Source organism: Stigmatopora argus, chromosome 15 (assembly GCF_051989625.1).
Source record: "Stigmatopora argus isolate UIUO_Sarg chromosome 15, RoL_Sarg_1.0, whole genome shotgun sequence".
In the NCBI taxonomy this organism is placed as follows: domain Eukaryota; kingdom Metazoa; phylum Chordata; class Actinopteri; order Syngnathiformes; family Syngnathidae; genus Stigmatopora; species Stigmatopora argus.
Window position 1 is genome coordinate 15,517,182 of NC_135401.1, and position 12,276 is coordinate 15,529,457.

The following is a 12,276-nucleotide window of genomic DNA, read 5'->3' on the forward strand; positions in this document are numbered from 1 at the left end:
ATAGATTCAAATGTCCTGGGTCCTAGATTCTAGTTACCAGTTATTTAGCTGTTTCTAGCTTTAGGCCCTGTTGGAAAATTTGTGGCATGTTTACTCAAGACTCATTCCATGGGACGTCTATCGCCATCTAAAAAGCTATAAAAGCTATTTATCTAAAAAGACATTAAAATGATCAGGTTGGAAAGTGAAAATTCACATTATAAAGAATACAGGCAGGGGCGGCCCGGCTTTGCCGGTCTCACCTGCTTGTTTAGAACCAAAAGACAATTGTTGCGCTATTAAAAAAATGTCTTCACGCAATAGCTCCGAAGCCATTTGACAGATTGACACCAAAAGATAGGTCATTACGTTATATTTAAGGAACACCTTTTGGTTTTTCAATAATATCAGCACCTAATATCTTCAATAGCTCCCAAGCAATTTGCTGTTTTGGCACCAGGTTTACAGAAAAGATAGGTAATTACCTTCTGTTTAACGAACACCTTTTAGTTTTTCAAAAACACACTCCTCTTATTAGTTATTAATTTATTATAGATACTGAAGAAATAATCCTGGACTTTCGCAAACACAGCACAGATCTGGCCCCACGCCTCATAAATGGAGTATGTGTAGACAGGCTCCAATTCCTGGGGGTCCACGTCACGGACAAGCTCTCCTGGTCTATAAACACTACGGCAGTAGTGAAGAAGGCCCAGAAATGGGCCATTTCCTCAGGGTACTCAGGAGGAACAACTTGGACACTAAGCTTCTGGTAACCTTCTATAGAGCCACTGTGGAAAGGATCCTGGCATACTGCATTACAGTGTGGTACGCTGCAAGCACGGCAGCAGACAAAAAGGCCATGCAGAGAGTGATTAACACTGCCCAGAAGATCGTTGGCTGCTCTCTGCCCTCACTGGAAGACATTGCAGCCCTCGTTACCTCAGCAGAGCCGGGAACATTGTCGGGGACCCTTACCACCCTGGTCATAACCTGTTCCAGCTGCTGCCCTCTGGCAGATGCTACAAGTCTCAAAAAGCATGGACAAATAGACTTAAGGACATTTTTTCCCAGAGCCATCAGGACTCTGAACTTGCGTGAGCACGACACACAATCCCTTCTGTGCAATAACTTCGGGGTGTGCAATAATATCTTAGATTGTGCAATATTTTAGAATTTACCTTAACAGGATGTGACTGTATATTTTTTTATTACTTATTTATGTTCTTTTACTGGGAAAACGCACTTTGTGGAGTAGCACCACCAATTTCGTTATACGCAGCTGTGTATGATGACAACAAAGGCTTTTGATTATTTGATGATGATGATAAAGCTTATGTCTGAAAAGATTAGCAACTAATATCTTCAATAGCTTAAGAGAGTAGCAAGCTAACATATTTCAGGTCAGGCATACTCATGGATAATACTTGCAAATGGTCAAAGCTTGAGTTTACACACTTAGAGAAGGTAAAGAAATTCAATCACTCATCTATTAGGATTCGACAGCCGTTTCTGGCCACCATAAAAAAAATTCAACTCTGTACGATGCACGGTTTGGATCCAACAGCCGTTTCTGGCCACCATAATGTCAACTCTCTACAATGCAGTGTCTGGACAAAAGTAGCATGAGAATAATAACATAAAACATCCACCCATCCATAAATGACGCTTTATCTATTCCTGCTCCCCGAAACACTTTTTTTTTCATTGTTGTGACGGAAAGACTCGGCGAGACACGATGGTGCTGGATGTGCTGACCAAAGACACCTTTCTGCATCATTTACAAACGTCATTTTGGTAATAATTCCCGCCAGCGAGTTTCCAGGTGTAAACACACACAAACATCCATCCAATGATCCATCCATCATGCTTTATAAGAATTAGAGAATAAAGTGTGATTTATGGGATGGGTGGATGTTTTATAACTCCCGTCACGACACAAAAAAGTGTTCCGGGGAGCACCTAGAAACTCGCTGGCAGACCAATCAGCCACGCAGTGCGTTTAGGGCACATGTAAAAACAACGATTCATACATAAACTCTGCTTTCAGCTTTAGCAAAAAAGTTGAGTTTACACACTTTTAGAAGGTGAAAAAATTCAATCACTCGTCTATTAGGATCCAACAGCCGTTTCTGGCCACCATAAACCATTTCAACTCTAGATTTCACGGGTTACGGGTTGGACAAAGATAGCGAGAGAATCTTAACATACACACACTCATAGATAATGCTAAAAAGGCATCTACATAATATAATTTCAAATGGCTCATTTTCAAAAGGAAAAAATGTCACATAATTTTGAAATGATTCTTTCCATTAAAGTTTATGCGTACATGACTTAAGGCATGTTGACACCAAGTTGTTGCACAAGGTTCCTGACCATGGCCACATGAATGAGACCGCTGGTCTAGAACAATATTCCGACCTTTGTAGCTCCTGCCATGCACCGTATTGTGAATCCATGGCCATGAGAACCAAGGTAAGATTTCTTACCGCTTTGGATTGATCATGCGGTGTGTCCGGGGTGGTGATGTTTAAATCTCTTCTAAAAAGAGCCTGTTTTTGGCATTTAAAGGGGACAACTGCAGATTGATTGTCGGCTCACTCACATGTTAGAGTTTTTTGAGTGGGGCACTCGTGTGTTTTAATAAAACGACCCGGGTCGAGATCTGTGACTCCAGCCTATTTGACAGAAGTTAAGAGTCATTATTCAGAAAAAAAGAGAAGTTGTTTGAGGTTAGATGTTTAACCTAATGGCTAAAGCTAAAGCCATGCGGCTGTGCAAGGAGGCAACAAACTACTAAGCAGTGGCTATGCCTTTTAACACATGTGACACTGTCACCTATGAGTACAGGGTCCTGTGGTGTGGCCCTAACACATGTCATGCAGTCTTATGAAAATTGGACCAGATAATTTATGGGAAAATTAAGGCCTAACTTAACTAGAAAATGGGGAAGCACCGTGTAAAATCAATCAGTAATATGTATTGGTTAAAAGTGCACTTGTTTTTCTGTATTGTCTTGTCCTGTGTGTTGTCTCCAACTTGAGCCATGTGTGCCTGTGTGTGTGCGCACTTTTGAACCCGTCTCATCTCCTGCCTCGAGTGTGCGCGTGTTAAAATATTTGTTGAAACAGATGCAAGTGCTCAAGCAGAATGTGTGACAGAGAACACGTCAAAAGCACGTGCTTTGACAGTGTGCTGTGTGAAAGTGATTTTTTGTTCAGCAGTGACTCGTGAGACATGGGTTTGAATTGTAAGGATCAATCTCAAAACAAAAAGACAATAATTTTGAAATAAAAATTACATTTTTATTTTTGTTCATTTAAAATGTATTACAAAATAATTTTATATAATATATATTTCCTTCCACACCGTATGGTGTTATGGCGTGCATGTCAAGTCTGACAGAAAATGTATGCAAAAGAGCCACCCTTTTGTGGAGTAACATTAATATAAGCATTATTTTAATTGGGCTGGTGAATTGCTATTGGATGGTGCAAGTTTTTTTTTCCAAGTTGCAAGCCTGGCCCAAATAAAACAATTTGATAAATCATCCTGGAAAATAGGCAATAGAATCAGGGTTTATTGTAGAGTTCAGAAATAAATACAGTCGTACCTCCACTTACCAAATTAATTGGTTACATAACTATTTTTCTAACCTGGATTCTTCGTAAGTAGCTCAGGACTTTATATGTAAATTCTGTAATTCGTTGCACGGTCCTCATAAAACTACGAACTAAAACCCTTTATAAACGATCAAAGTGCCCCACTTTTGTATGAAAGATGAGACAAAAATAAAAGAAAATTATAAGGGGAAATTAGTAAATACGTACATTACACACATTTAAACAACTTCAAATTATAAATTCAAAACAACTTAGCAGTAAATACAACTCCAAAGGACTAACATTCTCTTCATCTCGTCGTACAGTCCAGTGAGGCCGTGCCAAGGAGATGCCGCTTTTAATGCTTACTTCTGCTTCAATAGCGTAGTGAAGCTAGTAGGTGGGTTACGACTGGCCCTATTGCATTGCAATATCAGTAAACCGCAAACCACTTTCTTGTCTTTTGTTTTTCGATGAATAACAGGGCCTGTTTATTCATTTCATTCGCACCAATCATGTTAAATAAAGAACACAGTGACAACAAATGGTAATCAAAAGAGAGTTGTTGCTGTTGTGGGAGGCTCCAACTGGAAGTAAAGCAGGCTCCAATGTTACTGGAAAAATTTCCCCCAAAAATAACGGATACAGGAAATGCATTTATGTTTTGGGGGATTTCATTACATGGATCTTTCTTTCGTATGTTGGGATTACCATTTGCATATCGAAGGGTTTCCTAACATGAGGCATTCGTAAGTAGAGTTAAGAGTATCAGACAGATGTTTGTGAATCTGTTGAAATTATTTTGCTGATGCAAACTTGGCCATTCTCCAATCAAAATGACATAACATTTCATCACAAGACGGGGTGGCCAGCGACCCTTCATGCTCACAGGACAGGGCGGCAAGCGACCCTTCATGTTCATAGGACGGGCTGGCCAGTGACCCTTCAAATACTCAGGACAGAGCGGCCGGTGACCCTTCGGAGCTCAGGGTCCGTTCAGGGTGGGGCACCCGGCCACTTCCTCACGGGCCGGGCCGAATGACCGCCGGACCGGCCAGCCCAGGGCCTCCTCACGGGCCGGCCAGCACGACCGCCGGACCGGCCAGCGCGCTGCTCCCTCGCGGGATGGACCTGACGACCGTTGGACCGACGAGCCCATCACTTTCTCACGGGGCAGACTGGACGACTGCCGGAGCGGACAGCCCGCTGCTTCCTTGCGGGCCGGACCAGACGACCCCCCCGGACCGGCCAGCCCGCCGCTTTCTCACGGGCCGGACCGGACCAGCCGGACTATGTTTCAAAGCCCCATCGCACCCTCCCCGCCAGAATTTTTTTTATGGACATTCGTGTTTGTTTCACGTTTTGGACGGCGCGCTCCAGGCCCCCTGCCGCCCTCCCCCTTCTTTTTTTGTGGATAGTTGTCTAGGTTTTGGGATGTCTGGGATTCGTCCCTTAAGTGGGAAGTACTGGTTTTGGGATGGATGTGTGTGCGTTCCCCTTGTGTGCTGTCTGTGTGATTATTGTACGCATCTTGCCTATTGTGTCCCTCATGGTTTCCCTTCCCTCGTGTGGTCAGGTGTGTGTATTTTGTAATCAACCCCTGTCTGTCTATTCAAACCCAGTGTGTGTTAGTCGTTGTCGGATCGTCTGCATTGTCTGCTTTAACCTGCTTTGTATGACTTACGCTATGTTGCCATGCAATGTTTTAAGTTCCTCGTCGCTATTTTGCCATGCCATGTTTCAAGTTTCTCGTCGCTATGTTGCCATGCCATGTTTCAAGTTCCTCGTCGCTAAGTTGCCATGGCACGTTTCAAGTTCCTTGTCGCTATATTGCCATGACATGTTTCAAGTTCCTCTTTCCCCAGGTCTTCCATGTTCGGTTTGATTTTTTATTTACTTCTAAGTAAAAGTTCCTTGTTATTTTCTTGATTCCCCTCCTGCCTCAGTTATTAAACTTTTGTTAGAGCACTCCTTCCACATCCTTGATTGCTTCTCTGTGTTTGGGTCCTTCTACGTTTCATGCTCGACGCCACCTTAACGTGACAGTGTAATTCCGACTAGTTAGTATAACAAGGTGCCATATGATTGGGGAGCAATGTATTGAATTCGGCATTGCCCCTCTCATACTGGTCACTGGAAGTTCAAAATGGCACCTTTTGGCATAGTACTCTCTAAGGAGCTAAACAAAAAAACATATTACTCTTCATAAAGATGGCCTAGGCTATAAAAAAAATGTCAACACTGAAATTGAGCTGCACCCTGGTGGCTGAGCCCATACAATAGTTTAATTTCACTCAAAACAGGCCTATGGTCGACCATAGAAGTTAAGTGCGTGCACTCGGTGTCATAGACAGAGGTTGTCTTTCGAAAACAAGCATATGGTTGTTGTTGGAATTGCTTCAGGGGTTGAAGGGATGAGGGGATAGTCTCTCAGTGCTCAGACCATACACCGCACACTGCATTCAATTTGTTTGAATGGCAGTCGTCCGAGGAAAAGCCCTCTTCTGAAAATGATGCACAAGGAAGCCCGCAAAAGGTTTGCTGAAGACAGGCAGACTAATTATATAAATTACTGAAACCATTAATTATCTGTGGTCTGATGAAACCAAGATAAACGCATTTGGTTCAGATAGTGTAAGGTATGAGTGGTGGCAACCAGGTGAAGTGTACAAAGATAAGTTTATCTACATTCAAGCATGGTCCTGGAAGCGTCACTGTCTGGGGCTGTATGAGTGCTGCTGGCACAGGGGGAGCTATACTTCATTTAGAGTGAATGCCAACATTTACTATGGCTTACTGAACAGAGCATGATCCCCTCCCTCCGTAAACTGAGCAATATTCCAACATTAAAACGACTCCAAACACACCTCTACAGGTACCACTTCCTTTCTGAAGAAGCTGAGGGTAAAGGTGATGGAAGTCGTCAACCTAGACCGAAAATAGAGCTTGCTCAGCGGGAGCCTCGGGGTCACGAGTTGATGGTGAAATTTCCCAGAAATGTTGCAAAGTGCAAGATCCATGCAATGCTACGGCGGACGTCGCTGCCCTTGTCTGAAAATAGAGCCTTTGGGTGGAAGAGGAAAGTAGAAGTTGAGATTCCATCTAAGTCCGGGCAGAGGGCTGACGCTGTTGCTCTTACCCGAAACAGAGCTTTCTGGATGGGTAATTGAATGCTGGACAACGCAGGGGAGCGAGGAGCGAAGTGGAAGTTTAATTTCCCCCAAAACAATGACGGCAATAAAGATGAAGAACGTGGACTTTGTACTTTGAGAAATCGCAAGAAATTTTCAAGATGGAATTCAGTTTGCAACAACGGGTCTGGGAGATTGATGAAAACATGGTCACAGCCATGGAATTTGGCATTCGTCTTGACAGTGTAGACTTTGTACAACAGCATATTTGTACAATAAAAGACCAAGGGGGAGCCATGTTCCTTGTGTGCCGCTGAAAGAAGCTCCTCCTGTTGCCCCTACAACGGTTTTGGCTGGTATCAAATCAAATCAAAAGCCTTTGTCACTATACACAGCTGCGTATAACGACATTGGTGGTACTACTTCACAAAGTGCATTTTCCCAGTACAAACATAAGTAATATAAAAATATAAAAAGTCACGTCCGGGCAAGATAAATTCTAAAATACTGCACAATCTAAGATATTGCACATTGTTATTGCACAGAAGGGATTGTGTGTCGTGCTAATGCTAGATGGCTCTGGGGAAAAAAACTGTCCCTAAGTCTATTTGTCCGTGTTTTGTGAGACCTTTAGCATCTGCCAGAGGGCAGCAGCTGGAACAGGTTGTGACCAGGGTGGTATGGGTCCCTAACAATGTTCAATATCTCACCCCCCGGCTCTCCTGAGGTAGTGAGGGCTGGCAATGTCATCCAGTGAGGGCAGAGAGCAGCCGATGATCTTCTGGGCAGTGTTGATCACTCTTTGCATGGCTTTTCTGTCTGCTGCCGTGTTTCAAGCGTACCACACTGTAATGCAGGATGCTCTCCACAGTGGCTCTATAGAAGGTTACCTGAAGCTTAGCACCAGAAGTGTCCAAGTTGTTCCTCCTGAGTACCCTCAGGAAACGTTTCTGGACCTTCTTCACCACTGCCGTGGTGTTGGTAGACCAGGAGAGCTTGTCCGTGATGTGGACCCCCAGAAATTTGAAGGACTGGACCCTGTCTATGCATACTCAATTTATAAGGAGTGGGGCCAGATCTGTGTTGCGTTTGCGAAAGTCTAGGATTATTTCTTTAGTTTTCGTGGTGATTGTTCACCAAACACCACAAAGACAGTTTGTTTACCTCATCTCTGTAGGTAGACTCATCCCCCCGAGATGTGTCTGACCACAGTGGTGTCATCGGCAAATTTGATGATGGAGTTAGAGTGGTGGGCAGCCACATACAGTCGTATGTGTACAGGGAGTATAGAAGAGGACTCAGTACACAACCTTGAGGGGAGCCAGTGCTCAGTGTAATGGAGGAAGAGAGGTGGGGACCAAGTCTAACAGTTTGTGGACGGTTGGTTAAGAAGTTCTTAATCCAGCAGAATGTCCGGTATTATAGTGTTGAAGGCTGAGCTATAGTCAATGAAAAGGTCCTGTCGCGCCTGCCAGAGGGCAGGAGAGATGGAAGCCGGGATGTGCATTGTCTTTTATGATGCTCTTTGCCCTTCCTAGGCACTGGGAGTTGTAGATCGTGGATAGGAAAAGTAGCGGCTAGATCAGGGGTGGGCAAACTTTTCGGCCCGGGAGCCACATTGACTTTAAAAATTTGATTGGCGGGCCGGGTCAGCACAAGATACGATACATATAAAAACTGCATCCGTTAACAGTACATATGAAACATAAACAGAAAAAAAGGACTAAAGTATGAACATACTCATCACTCATCTGGGATTTATGGGGTGCTTTCTTGGTTTACATCAGACTAAAGGTCTGTTCACACACATGTAGAGCAAAATAACACCAGAATCCTCTGTGCCATCTTCTGGATGTTTGGAAATTTGGCTGCACTTAATGAAGCCTAAAACTCAGAGACTTTCAGGGAGTTGAACTTGTCACATTGGAGATCAATCAGTTCCAACTGCAACTCCTGTGGAACCGTTTCTGGGTCTTGTGAGAAAGGACATGACACCAGCTGTCAATTTTTCCAAAATCACAAAACCGACGACAGAATTGCTCATGCAGGTCATCCAATGATTTCCTGTATCTTTTCACATGTGGGGGCCTCTTTTAACACAACCAGTGTGGGGTAATGAGCAAATGACTTGTCTGATATTTGCTTGAAAAATAAAACCAGCTTGGTTTTGAAGGCGGAAGGTTTGCTTGCATTTCATGCACTAACTGTTTTTTCTCTTGTAGCTTCACATTCAGCTTGTTCATGTGTGTCAGGATGTCCACAGTAAAAGTTAAATGTTCAGTATTCTCAAGTAGCTCCCACACACATGTACATACTTTTACTAGGCTAGTGCACCATCTATTGGGGAAATGAGAGTATTGGATTGGTTTGGATAACTTTATTCATCCCGTATTCGGGAAATTTCGATGTGACAATAGCAGAGGGTGATTAGACAGAACAACAAAGCAAAAGCACAAAGTACAAAGCAAATCAAAGTAAATGGGATCATTAAGAATCACCAAATCAGATCATTAGACAGAAAAGCAGCAAAAACACAAAACGAGCAAGAGTGGACGGAGCTACCGCCGCCAGTTGCCACTTGAACGGCGCCACCTTGGTTGTCCAAATTATAGTAAAAATCAATGATTCATTTCCCTTTGCCGCTCATCACTCTCAATTTATTAGTCTACCGTCAATGGCAGCCCGGGAATAAGCACTCTTGGGCGGGCATGTCAGCCCGGGATTAAGCACTCTTGGGCGGGCAGATGTAGCAGAACCGAGCCGTGAAATGACAGTAATCGGGTCAAATCCATCCTAAAACAGCATTTAATGATTAAATACAAATACTGGAGCTCTTTGGACATTAGAACCGAGCCCAGGGAAGTGAATTCCTCGGTAAAATGTCGCGATGATGTCGTGGTTTTAATAGGGAGTACAAATGTGTTACACTGAAGGGAAAATCTTAAGAAAAATCCTCACAAGTGGTATTTCTGAGATACTGTATGACTCAAAAACTTAACCTTCTATAGAACCACTGTAGAGAGCATCCTGGCGTACTGCATCACAGTGTGGTACGCTGAAAGCACGGCGGCTGACAAAAAGGCCATGCAGAAAGTGATTAACCCTGCCCAGAGGATTGTCGGCTGCTCTCTGCCCTCACTGGAAGACATTGCCAGCTCTCGTTACCTCAGCAGAGCCAGGAACATCATAGGGGACCCTTACCACCCTGGTCACAATCTGTTCCAGCTGCTGCCCTCTGGCAGACGATATAGGTCCCACAAAGCACGGACAAATAGGCTTAAGGACAGTTTTTTCCCCACATCCATCAGAACTCTAAATTTGCGATAACATAACACACATTCCGTTTTGCGGTAATATGAAAAGATGTTTGGGTGGTGATCTGCCTCCTACTAGCTGACTGAAGGTAAGTGAAAGACAGTGAGAGGTAAGCGACCTGTATCCATAACAGCAGAATGCCAAATTACAAGATTCCGTAACTATCACTTATTTAGGTCTTTTGCCCAGTAAACGCAGCTTATGGAGAAGCACCACCAATTTCGTCACACGCAGTTTCTGGGTGTGATGACAAGTAGGCTTTTTTGTTGTTTATAATGACGACAGGGCCTATGTCCGATTATTATTATTATTAAAAGCACATTATTAGGGTCAATATCATAAATTAATATGCCTAACTTTGTAAATGCAAAATATCAAATTACAGACGCTCCCCTACTTACGAACATTCGAGTTACGAACAACGGTACATACGAACATGTCTGCAAATTGCGTTCATGTCGAAAAATGTTCGTAAGTTCGATGTTGTATTACGCGCCTTTTTCCGCGTAGTGCTTCTTTCCGCCGCCAATACCGACGCCTGGCGCTGTGAGCGCTCAGCTCACCCAGCATCCACCTTCTTCTGCCCAGTTCGTTGCAATGCGGAAGTGCGTGAACTTATCTCCAGTGCGCAAAGAACCTTTTTCATTTGTATCATTAAATATCTCGTGCATCCATTATTGAATATGGTTGGTGAAAAGCGAAATGCTTCTATTGAGGGAGGTGCAAGGAAGACGCAAGCCATTTCATTTGAAACGAAAGTGGCAATAATAACGAAGCTTGATGAAAGTGGTGAGCGTTGCATGGGAATACAACTTGAATCGTTCGACCGTCAGTACCATTTATAAACATAGAGATCGAGCAGCAGGACCCAAATATTGAACGTTGCACAAAGTTTGCAAATCAATTGAATGATGCCATTAGATAGCTTCTTTCGTCCAGTTTCTAGTAAATCTCTCTCTCTCTAATGTATGTATACAGTACTGTATGTGTTCTCTCCATGTTATTAAATGTTTTTTTTCAGTACAAACCAATGCGTGTTACTTATACAAGCCTTAAACATACAAATGCACTTATATAAACCTTCAATATACTTATATAGGCTTCAATATACTTATACAATAATAATAATATAATAATAATTGGACATAGGCCTTTCATCATTATCAACAACAAAAAAGCCTACTTCTCATCACACCCAGAAACTGCGTGTGACGAAATTGGAGGTGCTTCTCCATAAGCTGCGTTTACTCGGCGAAAGACCTAAATAAGTGATAGTTACGGAATCTTGTAATTTGGCATTCTGCTGTTATGGATACAGGTCGCTTACCTCTCACTGTCTTTCACTTACCTTCAGTCAGCTAGTAGGAGGCAGATCACCACCCAAACAACTTTTCATATTACCGCAGAAGGGAATGTGTGTTATGTTACCGCAAATTTAGAGTTCTGATGGATGTGGGGGAAAAACTGTCCTTAAGCCTATTTGTCCGTGCTTTGTGGGACCTATATCGTCTGCCAGAGGGCAGCAGCTGGAACAGATTGTGACCAGGGTGGTAAGGGTCCCCTATGATGTTCCTGGCTCTGCTGAGGAAACGAGGGCTGGCAATGTCTTCCAGTGAGGGCAGAGAGCAGCCGACAATCCTCTGGGCAGTGTTAATCAATTATAATACAAAATATAGCACTGAGCAACTTACAAACAAATTCAACTTATGAACAATCGCTCGGAACCTAACTCGTTCGTAAGTAGGGGAGTGTCTGTATATTCAATTTGAAAAAAGAAATTAGTCTATCTTGATGAGAACCTGATGCTTTTTAATGACAGAAATTACAATTTTCTTACCATTAGTTTAAAATGTTGTGGCGGCCAAATTGCTTCTAATGATGAAATATCTCGATTATATTTCGAGGGTTCATATTACTGCAATAGTTCTAACTTTCAAACAAGTAATAAAACAAAAAAATCAATCCGGAATTTAGTTTTATTTCATAATCAATAATATAAAATCATTTACTTTCAAAAAAGAAGTAATGGAAGCACAACCAGGACGACGTGTGTCCGTAGCGGTATAGTGTTCACCAGGTCACTGGGTGCAATAATAGCATGAGACATATTACGCACGTATAAATGCTAATATTTTAACGATCGACCGCAAGACCTTCGATCAGCCTTAACAACTATTGGGATATAATGACATGGCAAATGCTTCGAACACATCTATCAAGGCTACTTGCGTCTGGCCGGTCAGAGC

General features: G+C 43.0%; 1 protein-coding gene across 7 annotated transcripts in view; it reads right to left on the minus strand.

Moving 5' to 3' along the window:
* Nucleotides 1-12,276, minus strand: part of mipol1 (mirror-image polydactyly 1) — a 134,142-nt gene that overhangs the window by 34,148 nt on the left and 87,718 nt on the right. The window lies entirely within an intron of this gene.